This window comes from Tachyglossus aculeatus, unplaced genomic scaffold (genome assembly GCF_015852505.1).
Source record: "Tachyglossus aculeatus isolate mTacAcu1 unplaced genomic scaffold, mTacAcu1.pri scaffold_122_arrow_ctg1, whole genome shotgun sequence".
NCBI lineage: Eukaryota > Metazoa > Chordata > Mammalia > Monotremata > Tachyglossidae > Tachyglossus > Tachyglossus aculeatus.
In genome coordinates, this window is record NW_024044851.1 from 587,941 (window position 1) to 607,827 (window position 19,887).

At 48.1% G+C, this 19,887-nt stretch overlaps 1 pseudogene; it reads left to right on the forward strand.

The window, feature by feature from the left end:
• The first annotated feature begins 16,436 nt into the window (after positions 1–16,436).
• On the forward strand, positions 16,437–17,627 carry LOC119922723 (annotated as a pseudogene).
• Positions 17,628–19,887: the final 2,260 nt, after the last annotated feature.

The window sequence follows — 19,887 nt, forward strand, 5'->3', positions numbered from 1 at the left end:
ACTTCCACCAGATGTAGCAACAAGAGGCTTTGGGGAACAATAGGAATGTGGACTTCCTGGACTCTATCCTGCACTGTGGGGGAGTGGAAGAGGCACGGTCCGGTGGAATGTCTGAACCTAGGAGTCAGAAGACCTTTGTTCTAATCCCAACTCTACCATTTATCTGATGTTTGATCATGGACAAGTCATTCAAATTCTCTGTGCTTCAGTTTCCTCATCTGTACGATGGGGATTCAGTGCGTGTCCTTTTCCCTTCTTAGACTATGAACCCAGGTGGAACAGGGACTGTTTGACCTGATTAACGTTTATCTAAATGCTTGACACTCAGTAAACACTTAACAAAAACCCTAATTTTTATTATTATTATGTACTGAGCAATTCTATAGCGGGGGGCGGGGGGAAAGGCCTACTCTTATTTGGCTAGTCCCCATAGGTAGGGAGACTTGCTATACAGAAGGGTCTTCAAGGCTGATGTCTGGTTAAGCATTTTTTTAATGGTATTAAGCACTTACTATCTGTCAAGCATTGTGCTAAATCCTGGGGTAGATACAAGTTAATCAGGTAGGACACAGTCTCTGTCCTACATGGGGCTCACAGCCTTAGTAGGAGGGAGTGCAGGTATTGAATCTCCATTTTACAGGTGAGGGAGCTGAGGTATAAAGAAGCTAAATGACATGTCCAAGGTGACACAGCAGCTAAGTGATGGAGCTGGGATTAGAATCCAGGTTCTCTAACTCCCAGGACCTATTATTATCATCAATTGTATTTATTGAGCGCTTACTGTGTGCAGAGCACTGTACTAAGCGCTTGGGAAGTACAAGTTGGCAACATATAGAGACAGTCTCTACCCAACAGTGGGCTCACAGTCTAAAAGGGGGAGACAGAGAACAAAACCAAACATACTACGAAAATAAAATAAATAGAATAGATATGTACAAGGAAAATAAATAAATAGAGAAATAAATATGTACAAACATATATACATATATACAGGTACTGTGGGGAAGGGAAGGAGGTAAGATGGGGGGATGGAGAGGGGGACGAGGGGGAGAGGAAGGAAGGGGCTCAGTCTGGGAAGGCCTCCTGGAGGAGGTGAGCTCTCAGCAGGGCCTTGAAGGGAGGAAGAGAGCTAGCTTGGCGGATGGGCAGAGGGAGGGCATTCCAGGCCCGGGGGATGACGTGGGCCGAGGGTCGATGGCGGGACAGGCGAGAACGAGGTACGGTGAGGAGATTAGCATCGGAGGAGTGGAAGGAGCGGGCTGGGCTGTAGAAGGAGAGAAGGGAGGTGAGGTAGGGGGTGAGGTGATGGAGAGCCTTGAAGCCCAGGATGAGGAGTTTCTGCCTGATGCGCAGATTGATTGGTAGCCACTGGTGATTTTTGAGGAGGGGAGTAACATGCCCAGAGCGTTTCTGGACAAAGACAATTCGGGCAGCAGCATGAAGTATTGATTGAAGTGGGGAGAGACACGAGGATGGGAGATCAGAGAGAAGGCTGATGCAGTAGTCCAGACGGGATAGGATGAGAGCTTGAATGAGCAGGGTAGCGGTATGGATGGAGAGGAAAGGGTGGATCTTGGCAATGTTGCAGAGCTGAGACCGGCAGGTTTTGGTGACGGCTTGGATGTGAGGGGTGAATGAGAGAGCGGAGTCGAGGATGACACCAAGGTTGCGGGCTTGTGAGACGGGAAGGATGGTAGTGCCGTCAACAGAGGTGGGAAAGTTAGGGAGAGGGCAGGGTTTGGGAGGAAAGACAAGGAGTTCAGTCTTGGACATGCTGCTTCTCAATGCTGAACTAGATGTTAGGCAAGTTCGAATGACAAATATAGTAGAAAACAGAGGTGAAGTTGCTTCACTCTCCTGAGCTGCAAGAGGAGAGTAAGAGTGAATATGGGTACCCCTGAGAGAGCCTAAAGTTGCTGCTCAATGCTAATTGCTTTCTCTGTTCAGGACCCTAACAGACAGAACTATTTGTTCTAGGGAAGACCCCTTGTGCTACAAGACTCTCCACGAGTTTCCTAGGAACTCTAGTAGTTTAGAGGTGCAGCATGGCTTAATGGAAAGAGTATGGGCCGGGGGGACAGTGGGCTTGGGTTCTAATCCACATGATTACTGTATAATCTTAAACAAGTCACTTCACTTCTCTGTGCCACAGTATGCTCATCTGCAAAAGTGGGAATTCAATGCCTGTTCTCCCTCCTATTAGTCTGTAAGCCCCATGGGGAGCAGGGACTGTGTCTACTATGATTACCATGGTTCTTCCCCAGGGCTTAAAACAGTGCTTAACAAATAGTAAAATTATTTATCTCTAGTTATCTGACCTATTCTGGGTAGTCTTTGAGAGTCCTGCTCACATTTGTTTGCTGTTTCACAGCAAAAGTGAAAAGATCATTCTCTACATTGCACACATATGGACCATAGACTCATGGTGGGGAGGGAATGTGTTCCCCAATTTTGTTATATTGTACTCCCCCAATCACAGAGTATAGTGCTCTGTGCATGGTAAGTGTTCAATAACACCATTAAATAAATGATTGAATGAACACGCTCTCTGCCCATGAAGATCTTACACTCTAATTGACAAGAGAGACATAAATATCTTTAGAACTAGGGCAGTAAAAATCAACGATTGGATGTACAACCAATCCATGGTGTTTATTGAATATTTCCTGTGTGCAGAGCACTGTATCAAGTTCTTGGGAACCTGGCCTGGGGCTGGAGTTGGTGCCAGCTGTTGGGGCCAATGCTACTAAGGTCAAAGGTTTCTGAGGGGGAGAGTCACCAGAGAAAGAATTGAGGTGGTGGGAGTGACAGGGTGGTGAGGCAAACAGGATGAATTGGTTTGGCTTTGAAGACCCACACTCTTCAGATAAGGGAAACAAATAATAATGATAAATGAGGTTTTTGTCAGGCACTTACTCTGTGCCAATCACTGTAATAATAATAATAATGAATAATAATCACTGTAATAATAAGAATAATCCAAAATCAATTATTCCAAATTTTCCCCTTTATATCTTAGTAATACCACGGTTTGTAACCCAGAACATTTCTTTACACCAAATTTCCATTTGCCCATTCATTCAAAATTATGATGGAAAGGAACACATAAGTTTTCTTTACAGTCCTTTTTTTTCGTTACACATAGTTCCACAGTGAACATAATAAGACAAATATCTTTTCTCAGGCCATCACCTTTATACTGGCCGGATATAAAGATGAACGTTTTCATTCAATTTGTTTATATATCCCTTTGCCAAGTTAGCAAAATCTACATAGTTAACACAGTAGAATCTCTGACAGAGTATTTGAAGTACCATCCAACAGGCAAAACTATCACCTTCTTTGCATTTTCACACTCAACCAATTGAGAATTCACTTTTCCCTTAACGAGGTCCATACTTCAAAATAAAGTGAACTGATCACTGTTTGAGGTAGGCGCCTTCACTCAAAGAAATTTTCCCTTTTGATCTTCTAAAGTGGTAGCTCCAACCACACTCTCAAACTGTGGAGCTACGCAGATTCCATTAGGAATTCATCTCCTCCTCCACGTAGTACATATTTCCACACAGACAGACGGGTTCAGTCTATCCTTCCTGTGAAATGATAATTGCCCTAGGTTTGCACCCTGGAATTCCTCGGCAGGGAATTCCTCACCCACCTCCGGGCACGGGCCACCCAGCCCAGCCTCCCCTCGTCCTCTTTTCTCTGGAGGCCTCTCCTGCCCTGGGCCAAATTTTTCTGGGCTTTTGGAACAGAGCCCCCAGCCAGCAGAACACCACCACCTGAGGCGGGCTCTGGGGAACGAACATGCTGGAGCCCCTCATATTTCTCCTCCTCCTTCTCATCTTCCTCCTCCTCCTCTGTCTTCTCCTTCTCATCTTCCTTCTCCTTCTCGTCTTCCTCCTCCTCCTGTGCCTTCTCCTCCTTCTTGTCTTCCTTGTCCTCCTCTGTCTTCTCCCTCCTTTTCTATCTTCTCCTCTTCGTCTTTCTCCTCCTTGTCTTCCTCCTCCTCTATCTTCTCCTCCTCCTCTGTCTTCTCCTCCTCATCTCCTTCCTCCTTTTCGTCTTTCCCCTCCTGCTCCGTCTTCTCCTCATTCTCGTCTTCCTCTTCCTCCTCAGTCTTAACCTCCTTCTCGTCCTCCTCCTCCTCTTCTGTCTTCTCTTTCTCGACTTGCTCCTCATATTCTATCTTCTTCTCCTCCTCTTCAACTGTTCCGGCCAAGTTTTGTAGAGCACCGTCCACTATGGGGTATGCCCTGTGCTCGTAACTGTGGTGGTCAGAAGGATGAAGAATTAGGGACTGGGGACTCCTGGCATCCTCCCTCCACTGCCCCCATCTCCAGCCTGACCAGGGCGGAGTCTCTCTTTCAGCCCCCTATCCCTGGCTGGCCCAAAGACATATCGGACCACTCCTCGGCCCCCGACCGCCGCCTCCTAGTAGGGAGCCCTGTCCTGTCCTTCCTCTTTCCCCGTACCCAACCCCTTCCCCAGAGCCCCTCCACCCTCTCTCTGACCCTATTACTCCCTGGGGCTCTGCCAGGCTCCTTGTCTGACTCTCTCCGGTCTGATTCTTTCTTCTTCTGATTCTCCCACGTTTGACTTTCACTTGTCTGACCCTTCCCCTGTCTGACTCTCCCGGGTTCGACTCTCTCTCCGTCTTCTCTCCCTTCCATTTCATTCTCTAGTGTGACTCTTCCCATCTGCTCTCCCTCATATAACCTTTTCCCCTTCAGACTCGTCCCCATCTGACTCTCCCTTGTCTGAACTTTCCCCCCAACTGATTATGTATTTTATTTGTACATATTTATTCTGTTTATTTTATTTTATTAATATGTTTTGTTTTGTTGTCTATTTCCCCCTTCTAGACTGTGAGCCCGCTGTTGGGTACGGACCGTCTCTATATGTTGCCAACTTGTACTTCCCCAGAGCTTAGTACAGTGCTCTGCACACAGTAAGCACTCAAAGAATACAATTGAATGAATGAATGACTCTCCCCCTTGTGACATCACCCCATAAGACACTCACCTTATTTCCTCTCCCTGGTCTGATTCTCCCCCCTTCTGACTCTTCCATCAACTGGTCTTGCCACCCCCTGTCTGATGCTCCTCCATCTGACTCGCCAAACCTCTGACCTCCCCACGACTGACATTGCTCCCCGCCTCTGATTCCCTCCCCTCATCATCCTCTCCGCTGGGCCTAACCCTTCCCTCCGGCTGACTCTCCCCAGGATCCCGGTCAGCTCAGGGTACCCGGGGAGCCGGGGAAGAGATCAGCATACGGCTCTGTACATAGTGAATGATCAATTGAAGGAGAGGATGGGGGGCCGGGACCTGGCCCAGTCCTTCACTTGGACTCCCCTCTTCCTCCTCCCTTCCTCCCAGGTCCGGAGCACCTCCAGGCCTTGTCTCTTCCCTGGACTTACCACCTTTCTTTCTGGCACTTGGAGAATCTCTGCTGGCACCGGATCTTCCAGTACTGATCCACCGTGGGTATTCGAGGAAGAAATCTGCCGCGCGGGAAAACGTACCATCAATGGGGATGGGCGGTGGCCCTTTGCTCTCCGCCGCGTTCCTCCTTCCCCATGTTGTATCGGCCCCCGCCAGGGCTGCCCTTGTGTTCTGCTTTATCATTTCCTTGCTCCCGATGTGTTTAGCCCAGGCCTCTCCCCCGCTGAAATTGTTAGACCGGAAGACCCTAAGGGGCGAGGACCGAGCCTGATTCCAAGTCGGAGGTACTCACCCGGCGCTAATTTCAGTGTTCTTTCAACAGGAAGCGCCCCATCGATGTCATCCCCGCCTTGTCGCTCCTGCACAGGGAACACTGCCCTTTAGACGGCAGACCCCAAAGAGGCCCGGAGCGAGACCCTCCTCCATCCCGCCAACCCAGGGACCCTACCCCGACAGTGAGGACCCCATTTCCAGCCACTCCCCGGGACCCCCCTCCCGCCCGCAAACACATTGATGCTCCTCACCAGGGCCGGGCCGGGTCCTGGACTCGGTGCTAGGCACGAAAAAGTCAATACACGCAGGTTTAACGAAAACAAAATGGGTTCCAACTTGAGCCTAGTAGCAGCAGACCTACTCGTTCAACTTTCTCAGACAGACAGAGCCCAGAGGGGCGGGGTCGGAAAGAGGGGGTTCACTTGCCATGCGTACAATTATTGAAGGGCGTGGCTCAGTGTAAAGAGCTCGGGCTTTGGAGTCATAGGCCATGTGTTCGAATCCCATCTCCACCACTTCTCAGCTGTGTGACTTTGGGGAAGTCACTTCACTTCTCTGCGCCTCAGTTGCCTCATCTATAAAATGGGAATTACGACTGTGAGTCCCACGTGCGACAAACCTCATCACCTTATAACCTCCCCAGCGCTTAGAACAGCGATTCGCACATAGTAAGCGCTTAATAAATGTCATTATTATCATTATTATTGGTCAGTTGGGGGCGGGGCTGGTCATGAATGGACAGGACATCACCTGACCTTGGGCCCTGAAATGTGGCTAAAGAGCCCGGCCCTGGGATTCAGAGGACCTGGACTCTAATCGCGGCTCTGCCACTGTTGTGCCGTGTGAGCTTGGGCAAGTCACCCCACTTGTCTAGGCCTCAATTCCCTCATCTGTAAAATGGAGATTAAACTGTGAACCCCATGTTGGTCAGGGACTGTGTCTGAATTTTTGGATCTTGCACCTACCCCCGTGCTCAGTAATAATGATGATATTTGTTAAGCTTGATAAAGTGGTTGGTGCACAGAAATGCTTAATAAGTACCACAATCAGCATTGTTATTATTATTTTTTATTATAATATAAAATGATAACAATAACAATAAAATGGTTGGGAACCAGAGGCCCAAAGGTTAGCGCAGCCTGGGGAGGGACCGCAGAAATCTCTTAGCCAGAATCTACATTGGGAATTTCCCCTTTCCCACCCGGACTCTCCCTTCCCTCCCCACTTTTCATCTGCCTCCTCTACTCTGGAACCCGATCAGACGAGTGCACTGAACCACCACTAACATGGTCATCACAAAACCCTCTTTAGGATTTGGTAAACGCTTACAGTGTTCCAAGCAATGCACTAAGCACTGGGATAGCTACAGAGGGGCTCACTGGTAAGGAGAGGGAAGGACAGCATTTGAAATCCCTCTTGACAGATGTAAGCTGAGGTACAGAGGCCTTAAGGAACGTATTCAAAGTCACTTATTGGGCAAGTGACAGAGCTCGTGTTAGAACTTTCTCTTATGAAATCTCTCGCTCCGTCCCTTCTCCCCTCCTTAACTTCCATCTTCAACCGCTCACTCTCCACTCGTTCCTTCCCTTCTGCCTTCAAAAATGCCCACGTCTCTCCCATCCTATAAAAATCCTCTCGACTCCACCTCACCTTATAGTTATCGTCTTATCTCCCTCCTACCATTCCTTTCCAAACTCCTTGAACGAGTTCCACGGACACTACCCTCTAAAAGGTCACCAATGACCTCCTGCTTGCCAGATCCAACGGCTCAAACTCTATCCTAATCCTCCTCGACCTCTCAGCTGCCTTCGACATTGTGGACCACCCCCTTCTCCTGAACACACTATCCAACCTTGGCTTCACAGACTCCGTCCTCTCCAGGTTCTTCTCTTATCTCGCCGGCCATTCATTCTCAGTCTCTTTTGCGGACTCCTCCTCTCCCTCCCATCCCCTTACTGTGGGGGTTCCTCAAGGGTCAGTTCTCGGTCCCCTTCTGTTCTCTATCTACACTCACTCCCTCGGTGAACTCATTCGCTTCCACGGCTTCAACTATCATCTCTACGCTGATGACACCGAAATCTACATCTCTGCCCCTGCTCTCTTTCCCTCCCTCCAGGCTCGCATCTCCTCCTGCGTTCAGGACATCTCCACCTGGATGTCTGCCCGCCATCTAAAACTCAACATGTCCAAGACTGAACTCTTTATCTTCCCTCCCAAACCCTGCCCTCTCCCTGACTTTCCCATCACTGTTGACGGCACTACCATCCTTCCCGTCTCACAAGCCCGTAACCTTGGTGTCATCCTCGACTCTGTTCTCTCGTTCACCCCTCACATCCAATCCATCACCAAAACCTGCCGGTTTAACCTCCGCAACATTGTCAAGATCCGTCCTTTCCTCTCCATCCAAACAGGTACCCTGCTCTTTCAATCTCTCATCTTATCCCAACTGGATTACTGCATCAGCCTCCTCTCCGATCTCTCATCCTCCTGTCTCTCCCACTTCAATCCATACTTCACGCCGCTGCCCGGATCGTCTTTGTGCAGAAACGCTCTGGGCATGTTACTCCCCTCCTCACAAATCTCCAGTGGCTACCAATCAACCTATGCATCAGGCAAAAACTCCTCACCCTCGGCTTCAAGGCTCTCCATCACCTCACCCCCTCCCACCTCACCTCCCTTCTCTCCTTTCCCAGCCCAGCCCACACCCTCCGCTCCTCTGCCGCTAATCTCCTCACTGTGCCTCGTTCTTGCCTGTCCCACCGTCGACCCCCGGCCCATGTCCTCCCCCTGTCCCGGAATGCCCTCCCTCTGCACATCCTCCAAGCTAGGTCTCTTTCTCCCTTCAAAGCCCTGCTGAGAGCTCACCTCCTCCAGGAGGCCTTCCCAGATTGAGCTCTCTCCTACCTCTCACCTTCCCCCTCTCCCCCGCCTTACCTCCTTCCCCTCCCCACAGCACCTGTATATATGTATGTACGTCTTTATTACTCTATTTATTTTATTTGTACATATTTATTCTATTTATTTCATTTTGTTAATATATTTTGTTTTGTTGTCTGTCTCCCTCTTCTAAACTGTGAGCCCGCTGTTGGGTAGGGACCGACCATCTCTATATGTTGCCAACTTGTACTTCCCAACCGCTTAGTACAGTGCTCGGCACACAGTAAGCGCTCAATAAATACGATTGAATGAATGAATGAATGAACGCCGGTCTCCTGACTGCCAGTTCTCTGTAATGTCCACCAGGCTAAGCTACTACTACTATTTCTATTAGCACTACTACTGTGGTTCCTACTGCTTCTATTATTAGTATATCTGTTACTGTTTGCTACCCCTCTCGGTGGGGTGTAGCGTAGAGAAACCTGCCTGCCTAGGCACATAGCAAATCTCAGACAAACCGGCTGAACAGTCTACATACTGAGTGAGGGAGGCTTACACGGGCGGGGTTTAAACACATCCTTCCCTTTGCACGTGCTGTCCATCAGTTTCTAGGGCCTTTCATTGACGGTTGAGCACGAAGTTAGCATCCCTTGTTCTCCAATGGTTTCTGTTTTTCGTTCTTAATCCCACCTTCAACGGACCGTTGATCTCTGGCTCGTGGCCCGATCTGCCATCTTAAAGCCATGTGGCCTGAGTTGGTGGAGGAGTCCTCTTCTTGTGCCTCGGAGCCACCTTTGACCGTGGAGGGAATAAGGCAGCCTGAATCTCCCTCCCTGCCCCTCAGTAGAGCTCAACCCAGATCGCGGTTTCGAGTCGGGTGGGCGGGGGGACGGAACAGCAGACAAGTGACAGAGGCGGGATTAGAACCCATTACCTCTGACTCCCAAACCCGTGCTCTTTCCACTAAACCACGCTGCTTCATGCTACTTTTGTGTTTCGACAAGTAACCGTCTACACTTAACTACTGTTGTCCCAATACATTATTCCACGGGTGTACAACTTTGTGTTATTAGATAGTTACATTTGCCAAATGGATATTCATTTTAACATGAGCCTGACAAATTTGTGTGGCCAACAATACCTTTCTCATTCACTGTGGATGCCGCATTGGAGGAGGAGGAGTTAATTAATTCATGTTAGTATTTGTTAAGCTCTTACTCTGTGCCAAGCACAGCTCTAAGCACTGGAGTAGGTACAGGGTAATCAGGTTGTCCCACATGGGGCTCACAGTTTTAATCCCCATTTTACAGATGAGGGAACTGAAGCACAGAGAAGTTAAGTGACTTACCCAAAGTCACACAGCAGCTAAGTGGTGGAGCTGGGATTCGAACCCACGACCTCTGACTCCAAAGTCCGGGCTCTTTCCATGATGGCTGATATATTGATCTTATAATGAATGGTAGCCATCTCCCATGATGCCATATCATTTCCCTGTATATATGAGAGGACATGCCAGATTAACTGTTCACACCAGATAATTAGATCCCACATGAGTCTAAGTAGGAGGGAGAACAGGTATTGAATCAAACTTTTGCAGTGGAGAGAACCGAGACACACATAATAATCATAATGATAGCGATCGTGACATTTGTTAAATGCTTACTGTGTACCAGGCACTGTTCTAAGCACTGGGCTGGATCAGGTTAATGAGGTTAGACGCAGTCCCTACCCCACGTGGGGCTCCCAGTCTCAATCCCCATTTGACCGATGAGGTAACTGAGGCAGAGAAGTGAAGCGATTTACCCAAAGTCATGCAGCAGGCAAGTGGTGGAGCTGGGTTTAGAACAGAGGTCCTCTGACTCCTAGGCCCATGTTCTTTCCAGTGAGGGACACTGCTTGCATAGTGGAAGCAATACCTCTTGACCAGTCAGAAGGCTCCCAGAATGAAAAAATCCTATAACAAAGCTGCCTTGACTGCTGAGCCGAAACTAGTGTTTTCCACCTCTTCTTGGCAGAATTGGGGAACAATGACGAAATTACTTCAGAAGCATTAAGAATCATTCAATCAATCAATGGTATTAAATGAGTGCTTACTATTTTCAGAGCCCTGTACTAAGCATTTAAGAGAGTATTATACAACAGAATTAGCAGATAGGTTCACAACCTGAAACGAGTTTAAAGCCTAGATGGGGACACTGACTAAATGGATAATTTACAATATACAGTTTAAAGATATTTACTTCAGTGCTGTAGGGTTGTGGTGGGGTGAGCATCCAATGTCGAAAGAAGCAAGGACATTTCTTTTCTTTTTTGAACTGTGAGTCGAAATGAAGGGGTGCATGTATGCCTTTAGGTCTCAGTGACATTGTAGGACACTCGCCCTCATGCTATCTCTCTTTCTCTCTTTCAGTCTCACTTGAACTCACTCTCTCCCAAAATAGCCCCGCAGGAGGTCTTCTCTAATTCCATCTGAAAATTTTGGCAAATGGACATCACCTTTGGGATTGTAATTCTAACACAGGTTGGCATTGGGTTTTCAGCAAATGGATTCCTCTTGCTGTTTTATATCCACATTATCTGTGCCAACAACCAACTGAGCTCCTCTGACTCCATCCTTGTTCACCTGACCTTGGCCAACACCATCGTCCTTCTCACTGGGGGAGTCCTAAATCCTCTGGAAATTTGGAGCCTGGGAAATTTCCTAGATGACATGGGATGCAAAATGGTCATGTACTTCTACCGAGTGGCCCGTGGACGGTCCATCTGCAGCACGTGCCTCCTGCGCATCTATCAGGCTGTCACCATCAGCCCAAGAAACCACCGATGGGATAGACGTAAGGCTAAGTTACCCAACTTCGTCCTTTTCTCCTGCCTCATCCTCTGGATATTCAATCTCCTCTTTGATTTTGGTGAGTGATGAACATGAGAGGTCCCTGGAATGGCTCCAATGTAAGAATCATGCTGGATTTTAAATATTGCACAGAGGACCCTTTCAGTGTGACAACCAACTTGATAAATGCAGTTGTGGTCAGTACCTGGGATCTGTTGTTCATGGGCTTCATGAGCGTGGCCAGTTGCTTCACGGTGTCCATCTTGCACAGAATCCATCGGCAGGTCCACCACCTCCACAGGCCCAGACGTCCCCCGAAACTGATGCCCGAGGTCAGGGCAGCCAAGTGGGTTGTTGTCCTTGTAGTGCTCTACGTCCTGTTGTATGGACGACAGACCATCATGTTCAATGTTTTGCTAAACAGGAAAGAGAATTCTCCATGGCTGATGAATAGCCATGTGGCTTTTTCCCTGACCTTCTCAGCCGTGAGTCTATTCCTAATGATATCCAGTGACCGGAGAATAAGAACACTGTGGAAAAGAGAATCTCCTCTTTCCAACAAGGCTCCCTAGGGAAGCTACATGCTTTCCCATTGTGTCTCTGGGAAGTTTAGAGAGAGGCAACTGCAATCTGGAAAGGCCCAGAGGTGACCTACATGATCAGAATCACCTCTCTGTCTGGCACAGTGCCCTCTAGTGAAACAACCAATAGATGGCACGTCCGACTCCATGACCTTTTCCATCACCTTCAGTTATGAACCAGACTCAATGGGAAATGGCACGACCAGATCATAGACAATGAATTTCTGGAACACTGTCAGTCTTCTCACAAAGCTTTCTCTGATAAATAACAAACATTTGCTTGTGTTCATCTGTGACTTGGGCAAGTCACTTCACTTCTCTGCACCTCAGTTACCTCATCTGTAACTGAGAGGTTAAGTGACTGTCACACAGCCCCACAGCAGAATAGTGGCAGAGCCGGGATTAGTACTCATGTCCTCTGATTGTCTGGCCTACGCTCATTCCACTGAAATACTTTTTATGATCACGTGTGTGGCTTGTGGGGGTTAAGGGGTTTTTCAATAAAGTGCTATTTTAGTTACAGTTATGTCCCTGTCTCCTGTGTTGAAGAAGTGGATTTTACCCCGATTTGGGGCAAAAACATTATTGCCCTCATCGTAGGGCTGGGGTGCGTTTTGGGAGGGCTGGGGCTCTGCTCCGTGCTCACTAGTCAACATGATCGCAACTCTATGCCCCCACATACACTGTAAGGCCTTATCCCTTCACATCCTAGAGAAAAGAGTTTTGCAATAAAGTGCAATTTTAGTGATCATTCTATCTCGTGTGTCCTATGCTGAATAACTGGAATGTACACTGATCAAGAGCAAAGGTAAACACCGTTGCCCTCATCCTAGAGGCAGAGGAAGGCCTTGGCCTGGTTGCGTTTGCCCTGAAGGGATTACAAAGGATTTACCACATTTTTGAAGTCATTCCACCTCTCCTACGTGGCGATGCCATACGCAGTTCGGCATGATGGCATCACGGTGTCCCACCGCACCGCTCCACCAACATCGCAAATCCTTCTCCCTTCACATCACCAGATAACAGCCCTCCACTGACTCTAGGCTTTAAATTAAACGACGTTCACCACATCAAGATCTACAAGGACATATGCTAGGATCTGTTGATCAAAGAGCGGTCGATCCAGGAAGAGATTGACAGCAAAGGGAAGGAACATCCTAGCCTCGTGTTGCGATAAACCCTGACATTTCTTTTTTCAGTCACCTCTCCCACTACCTTATCCCATTGTCCAGGGTAATAGTAATAATAATGATAATAGTATTTGTTAAGCGCTTACTACGTTCCAAGCACTGTTTTAAGCACTGAGGTTGATACAGTATGATTAGGTTGTCCCACGTGGGGCTCACGGTTTTAATCCCCATTGTAGAAATGAGTGAATTTAGGCACAAATGAGTAAAGTGACTTACCCAAGCCCATACAGTAGACAAGTGGTAGATCCTGTCTCTATATGTTGCCAACTTGTACTTCCCAAGCGCTTAGTACAATACTCTGCACACAGTAAGCGCTCAATAAATACGATTGATTGATTGAGAATTCACGTCTTCTGACTCCCAAGCCCGTGCTCTTTCCATTATGCCACGCTGAAATGTGTCTCAGGGAAGGTTCTGGAGTATGATTGGCAGGGGCGGGACCATATCCAAAGAAGAGAAGACGGGAGATGGATGAAATGGGAGTTGGCAATGTTTCCAGTTGGGGACCTGGCCTGCGGCTGCATGTCCGACCCCATCTGAATCCCTCATACCCCAGGTTCAGTCCCTGGCTCTTCTCAGATCAGGTCAGGTCAGGACAAGGGAGAGAGACCTCTCCCATCAGCAGCCCTTCTGCCACCAGGAACTGTGTCTCTCTAGGGATTGTGGGGGTAAGCCACCGGAACATCTCGACTGCATTAGAATTAAAAGACGCTCACTACATCAAAATCTCCAAGGACAAATGCTGGGACCTGCTGATCAAAGACCGGTCGATCCAAGAAGAGATTGACAGCAAAGGGAAGGAACACCCTCGCCTCGGGTTGCGATAAACACTGACATTCCTTTTCTCAGTCACCTCTCCCACTACCTTATCCCTTTGTCCAGGGTAATAGTAATGATAATGATAATGGTATTTGTTAAGCGCTTACTATGTGCTAAGCACTGTTGTAAGCGCTGGGGTAGATACAGTGTAATCAGGTTGTCCCACGTGGGGCTCACAGTTTTAATCCCCATTGTATAAATGAGTGAATTTAGGCACAAATGAGTAAAGTGACTTACCCAAGGCCACACAGCAGACAGGTGGTAGATCCAAGGTGAGAATTCACGTCTTCTGACTCCCAGGCCCCGTGCTCTTTCCATTAAGCCATGCTGAAATGTGTCTCAGGAAAGGCGCAGGAGTATGATTGGTGGGGGTGGGACCATATTCAAAGAAGAGAAGACAAGACAGGAGATGGATGAAATGGGAGTTGGCAATGTTTCCAGTTGGGGACCTGGCCTGCGGCTGCATGCCTGGCCCCACTCACCTGCGTCCGTTATCCCCTAGGTTCAGCACCTGGCTCTGCTCAGATCAGCTCAGGTCAGGACAAGGGAGAGAGACCTCTCCCATCATCAGCCCTTCTGCCACCAGGGACTGTGTCTCTCTAGGGATTGCGGGGGGAAGCCACCGGAACATCTCGATTAAATTAGAATTCTGTAGAATTAGAACATATGATGGACATTTATTCTCAGCTGAAACCTTACCTTTTTAAAGCTCAACTCTTTGAAATCATCTATCAGATTATCGACATTATAAACACTTTCAGAACGGACTATATTTTTCCGTGATACGGATTGTCTCTGATGCCGAATTGTACTTTTCAAGCGCTTAGTACAGTGCTCTACACACAGTCAGCGCTCAATAAATAGATTGAATGAAGAGATTTTCACCAGTCATGTATTGAAGTACTAGTTCTTAACAAGATATACCATTGATACATACCATAATTTTTATTAGCAATTCAAGTGACAAACCATGAGGTGTTCTTCATCTTGTGAAAGCACATTTTCCAGTTTTTGTATACAAAAGTTTCTAATTAAAGAGTTTCTTGAGTAATTAGGCCTTCCTTTGCTCATGGCAGAGATACTCAATGTCATGATATGCTAACTAGTTAAACCCAAAAGCATATCAAGCATTATATGCGAAATGTATTTTCATGAAAAGTGGGATGGAAAGTATGGGGTATCCAATGGGATAAGAACCTCTAAATCTCCTGCTACCCCCCCCGAGGAACGGTTGTCCAGGGGCAATTAATCCTGATATATCACTGTAGAATTAGAACATGTGGTGGGTATTCATTTATTCGCAACTGAAACTCTTGCCTTCTCTACAGCTTAAATGTTTTTTTTAAATCACTTAACGGATTATAATAACTTTCATTGGAAATTCAAGTGGCAAACCATGAGGCGCTCTTCTCCTTGTGAAAACACATTTTCCAATTTTTCTAGTCAAAAGTTTCTAATTAAAGAGTTTTATTTCATCAGTTTTATTTGATCAATAGTGAGTATGATTTGAATGAAATTATTTTATGCTTGGCATATAGTAAGCGCTTAGCAAATATCATCATTATCATCATTATTTTTGTTCTAGGAGAGCACCGTCCAACTCTTGGAACTTTAAGTGCTCATTTGGAGATATATAGTGGAACCTTAATAAACTCTGAAAATATATTTGTCCATATATATACATACATATACATAAAGAAAAGGAGTCCGGGGATTCTGGCAATTCCACAGAAGAGGGGAAACGAGAAAGGTCAAAAGTAGAAAGATTTAGGTAAGGCCATAGTCCTTTCAAATTGCACCACAAGCTTGGAAAAAGATTTGGAAAAGAGGTTGAAGATGGGTGAGTTCTCACCCCAGAGTGAATGACCTATGGTGTGAATTCTGCCTCCTTCACGCATAGAACTTCCCAGAAGAGGGAACACATTCTCTCTGTATTCCAGCGAACTAAGATTTAGAGGAATCTTAAAATACTATGAAAATATGTGTATGCATATCTACATACGTAGAGTTTAGGGTATTCTGGCACCTGCACATCTTTCGGGACACGGGAAGACAGGTTAAAATTAGAAAAATTTAGGTAAGGCAGTGGTCCGTTCAAATTACACCACAAACCTGGAAAAAGATGTGGAGAAAAGGTGGAAGTTGGGTGAATGCTCACGCAAGAGAGAATGACCTATGGGTTAAAGGCGAGAACACTGACTCCTTCACACATGGAACTTCCGAGAAGAGGGAACACATTCTCTCTATTCCAGCAAACTAGGAAGGCGTGGCACAGAAACACGGATTCACACCTTTGTCTCTGAAGAGCCTCGGTGCCGGGAAGAGGGTCCATAAATACTGAGAGTTGGGACTTCGCGGTAGTTCTCCATTCGTCGCTGCCTGGACCGGTGCAGACTGCGAGCGGGACCCGGTTAGAAACATGAAGATCTCCGCGTCACAGAGACGCCTTTGTGGCATCATCTTCGGAGAATCCACTCCGGCCCCGGAGCACTGCTGTGAGCAACGCTGTTGCTGCGTGGGGCGGATCTACTGCCGCCAACTCTTTGGAAGCCCCTACCTGTGGGAGGACCACAGAACCCCAGACGGAGAAGCCGAGGCCCAGGAATGCCTGAAAGAGCACAGATGGCCGGAAGGGCCTCAGGTCCCTGCGGAGGGGGACACACTCGGTTCTGTGGTCCAGAAAGAGGATGACCTGGTGCGAAAGGGGGAAGGTCAGAAAAGGCAGGAGAAACTGTGGAGGGACGAGGAGGAAACCCAGGCAGAAGGACGTGACCCATTCGAGGAAATGGCTCTAGAGTTGGAGAGGATGCGGGGAATATATTGGGATGAGAACGGCAAGCAGGACCTCCGGGAGACAGAACAAAGTCCCGAGGGATGGCAAACTGAGGAGAAGGGGACACAGACGGAGGAGGGGGAGCCGGAGTGGGCAGAGGAGTTGGTCAGTGAGGCGAGTGGCGAGCTGGTCCAGCAGGAGACAGAAGAAAATCCTGAGCATGCGTGGAGCAAGGAGAAGGGAACGCAGATGGAGGAGCAGGACCCCGTGGGCCCGGAAGAGGTGGAAGTAGAGGAGGCGGAGGAGCCGAGGCCCAGAGAGAAGCTGGAAGAATCAGCCGGGGAAAAAGATGGGCTGAGGGCCCGCGGAGCCCATGGGGGCGCCGGGCCCGGCCTTCGGAAGCTGCCCACGGTTCCTTGGTTCCCGGGCGGGAGCCATTGCTGCGACTGGCTGTGTTCCTCCCTGGGATGGGACTTGTGCCTCCGCACGGGCCTCCCGGCCGATGTCCTGGCCCTGCTGCCTGGCGCCGAGGCCGAGGGAGGCCATGGAAGCTCCGGCCTGCGGGAAGCGGCTCGGGGGCCTTCTCCCTGGAACAGGCCCCAGCCTTTGTAGGAGGCCGCCCATCCCTCGAGGGAAGGATGGCGGGCGGAGCAGAGGGGAACGCAGACCGACTAACAAGACCCACTGGACCAAGAGGTTCTAGTGCTCGAGTGGGTATGGGAGAAGGCCGGGGACCGAAACGGCGAGCGGCATCACCGGGGGACATTGCCGAGACTGAATGTTTGGCTGGAAGTGTCCGGGCCAACGGGCACTGCCTCCTCTCGGGGTGGGCGCTGACCGACTGAGGCGGCCCCTGGGGAGCCCAACTGGGGTCCGGACTGAGGACCTTTGTTGGCATGGGCTCCTCTGAAAGACGTTCTATGATCACGTGCATGGCTTGTGGGGGTTAAGGGGTTTTTCAATAAAGTTTAGTTACAGTTATGTTGCAGTTATGGTTATGTAAATTTTAGTTACTGTTTTGTCCCTGTCTCCTGTGTTGAAGAAGTGGATTTTACCTCGATTTGGAGCAAAAACATTATTGCCCTCATCGTAGGGCTGGGGTGGGTTTTGGAAGGGCTGGGGCTCTGATCCGTGGTCACCTAGTCAGCATGATCGCAACTCCTATGCCCCCCCACACACTGCAAGGCCTTCTCCCTTCACATCCTAGAGAAAATAGTTTTTTTTAATAAAGTGCTCGCCTGGGGTCCGCACTGAGGACCTTTGTTGTCATGGGCTTCCCTGAAAAAGGTTTTCTATGAACATCTACGCTGCTTGTGCGGCGTAAGGGTTTTTTTTTAATAAAGTGCTATTTTAGTTACAGTTATGTCTCTGTCTCCTGTGTTAAAGAAGGGACTTTACAACGATTTGGAGCAAAACACCCTCATCGTAGTGCTGGGATGGGTTTTGGGAGGGCTGGGGCTCTGCTCCGTGTTCACCTACTGTGCATGATCGTAACTATGACCTAATATATGTCCTAATATACCACTGTAAGGCCTTCTCCCTTCACATCCTAGAGAAAGGAGTTTTGCAATAAAGTGCTATTATAGTGATCGTTCTATCTCGTGTGTCCCATGCTGAATAACTGGAATGCACACTGATCAAAAGCAAAACACCGTTGCCCTCATCTTAGAGGCAGGGGAAGGCCTTGGCCTGGCTGCGTTTGACCTGAAGGGATTACAAATGACTTACCTCTTTTTGGAAGTCATTCCATCTCTTCAAACCAAGCTTTGGATTCCAATGAGTGTTGAAACTGTTATCGGGTTGGGAGGGCATTAGAAGCCTGCTGCAGTAATGAAGGTGAAACCTTTGGTAAAGGCTTCGATGAGCGTTTTAGCAGTTTTTCTGCAGAGGAACGAGCAGAGTTTAGCAATGTCAGGGAGATATAGCTTCAGGATCTGGTGAGAGACTCAATATGTGAGTTGATTGAGGCAGCAGAGCAAAGGCGCTTGCCAACGCTATGGAGTTGTCATACAGAGAGAAAGATAGCGTTATCGACAGTGGCAGGAAGGGCAGGCAGACAGGAGAGAGCTGGCTATGAGTGGGAAGGGGAGGTGTTGTGTTTTGGACATGATCAGCGTCATAAAGGATGGAGAAGTTGTTTTGGGGCAGAGCAGAAGGTTGAACTAACGCAGGTGAGGGAGGGGTTGCTATGGCACTTGCGTCTAGACAGGGGGTTAATTGTCATAGAAGGTGATATTGATTTATGACTAGTTGTCGGGATCAAGGCTCTGTTTTGATGAGTCCTTTCTCCGGTACGACCCCCTAGGTTTCGACCCCGCGCAGGTGCTGAAAATCATGCTAAACATGGCAACTAGGTTCTGACTGCTGGTTGGATTCCCTCTCAATAGGGCCGCCCACGACATCCATACTGTATCACTCAGGTGACACATCTCTGGGTGGAAATCATAGTAGGCGTGGGGGTGGGCAGAGGTTTCCGTTGTATGATTCATTTATATCATTATCTGGACTGTAAGCTCATCGTGGACAGGAAATTTGTCTGTTATGTTGTTATATTCTTGTCCCCATGCGCTTATTACAATGTCCTGCACACAGTAAGCACTCAGAAAAATTGGACTGATTGATTCTCAATTTTATTCTTCCTTTCACTCATTCTTTCTCTTTCATTTATTGTATTTCTCTCATTATAGCTCTCTTTCTTTATTACTCCCTTCCTTCCTTCCTTCCTTCCTTTCTGCCTTTCTGCCTTCCTTCAGCCCTCCCCTGTTGGCGTGATTTCTTGGGATTCTCTCATCTATCCAAATTTAGCCTTTGTTCTCCTTTTTCATGAGTGTTCCTTTCCAACAGAATATGGTACCAGTCTTTGTTACTTTCCCGGCATTAGGAGGTGATTCCTTGAATCGCATTACAGCCCTGGTTTCCTGTGAGTGTTCTTGGCTCGGATGTTCTCTTCCCATTTACCGGGAACGTCGATCTGCACGCTAACTGCTACTACTGGCTAGTTCCTTTCTGCTGAGCACGGTAGTCCCTGTTCCCGACACACTCTACTGCTCATATCCCTAAGGTGTACAGCACAAGGAAATGTAGAATTCATCAGAGT